Here is a 2,037-nt window from a genome sequence, read left to right on the forward strand (position 1 = left end):
TCTATCCTACTTCAGACATGGCATCTATCCTACTTCAGACATGGCATCTATCCTACTTCAGACATGGCATCTATCCTACTTCAGACATGGCATCTTTCCTACTTCAGACATGGCATCTTTCCTACTTCAGACATGGCATCTTTCCTACTTCAGACATGGCATCTTTCCTACTTCAGACATGGCATCTTTCCTACTTCAGACATGGCATCTTTCCTACTTCAGACATGGCATCTTTCCTACTTCAGACATGGCATCTTTCCTACTTCAGACATGGCATCTTTCCTACTTCAGACATGGCATCTTTCCTACTTCAGACATGGCATCTTTCCTACTTCAGACATGGCATCTTTCCTACTTCAGACATGGCATCTTTCCTACTTCAGACATGGCATCTTTCCTACTTCAGACATGGCATCTTTCCTACTTCAGACATGGCATCTTTCCTACTTCAGACATAGCATCTTTCCTACTTCAGACATGGCATCCTTCCATCTCACAGAGCTTCAGATGGACTGTATTACAATAATAAAGTAAAACAGAAATAGATTATTATTAATGAACCCTTTCTAACCATTTAGATGGCCATATAAAATATATATATTTTATAGCCTACAAACATTTAAATATAATTGATCTACTATCAGTTCAAAATATGGCACTAAAGGGTATTGAACATGAATTGTTGAAATAACATTATTGTTCACTTTAAATCAACTTCCAATAGTAGAAAAAAAGGTCATATCAAGAACCAAAAGAGTTCTTCGGCTGTCCCTATAGGAAACTATGAAGAACCACTTTTGGTTCCAGGTAGAACCTTTCGGGGTTCCCAATAGATGCCAAGTAACCAGTAAGTGTCTGGTGAACAAGATTAGGACACAAGTGCTGAAACCCCTACCCTTCCCTTTAGTGATAATAGAAAGACAATGAGTGAAGCCTGAAGCCGAGGTTATATTAAGACACCAGTCTCAACGTCAACAGTGAAGAGGCGACTCCAGGAAGCTAGCCTTCTAGGCTGTGTTCTTTTGCCCATCTCAATCTTTTATTTTTATTGGCCAGTCTGAGATATGGCTTTTTCTTTGCAACTCTGCCTAGAAGGCCAGCATCTCGGAGTCGCCTCTTCACTGTTGACGTTGAGACTGGTGTTTTGCGGGTACTATTTAATGAAGCTGCCAGTTGAGGACTTGTGAGGCGTTGGGTTTCTCACACTAGGCACTCTAATGTACTTGTTCTCTTGCTCAGTTGTTCACCGGGGCCTCCCACTCCTCTTTCTATTCTGGTTAGAGACAGTTTGTGCTGTTCTGTGAAGGGAGTAGTATGCAGCATTGTACAAGATCTTCAGTTTCTTGGCAAATTCTCACATGGAATAGCCTTCATTTCTCAGAACAAGAATAGACTGACGAGTTTCAGAGAAAGTCCTTTGTTTCTGGCCATTTTGAGCCTGTAATCGAACCCACAAATGCTGACGCTCCAGATCCTCAACTAGTCTAAAGAAGGCCAGTTTTATTGCTTCTTTAATCAGAACAACAGTTTTCAGCTGTGCTAACATAATGGTTTTCCAATGATCAATTAGCCTTTTAAAATTATAAACTTGGATTAGCTAACACAACTTGCCATTGGAACACAGGCGTGATGGTTGCTGATAATGGGCCTCTGTATGCCTATATAGATATTCCATAAAAAATCAGCCGTTTCCAGCTACAATAGTCATTTACAACATTAACAATGTCTACACTGTATTTCTGATCAATTTGATGTTATTTTAATGGACAAAAAATGTGCTTTTCTTTCAAAAACAAGGACATTTCTAAGTGACCCCAAACTTTTGAACGGTAGTGTACGTTAAGTAGGTCAGGTGTTCCGATGTGTGTCTGGGTGTGGTTTGGTGGATTTCGTTCACTCAGGAATGTGTGTTGATTGATGATGTACATGCTCAATGTGTGGGCAGGCATGGTTGAGCAGTTGTGGTTCACTCAGGAATGTGTGTGATGAATAAAGATGTGCAGGTGCGGTTGTTTATAATGCTTGTACAGTGTTCTG

The sequence above is a fragment of the Oncorhynchus mykiss genome, chromosome 21, assembly GCF_013265735.2.
Source record: "Oncorhynchus mykiss isolate Arlee chromosome 21, USDA_OmykA_1.1, whole genome shotgun sequence".
Lineage (NCBI taxonomy): Eukaryota > Metazoa > Chordata > Actinopteri > Salmoniformes > Salmonidae > Oncorhynchus > Oncorhynchus mykiss.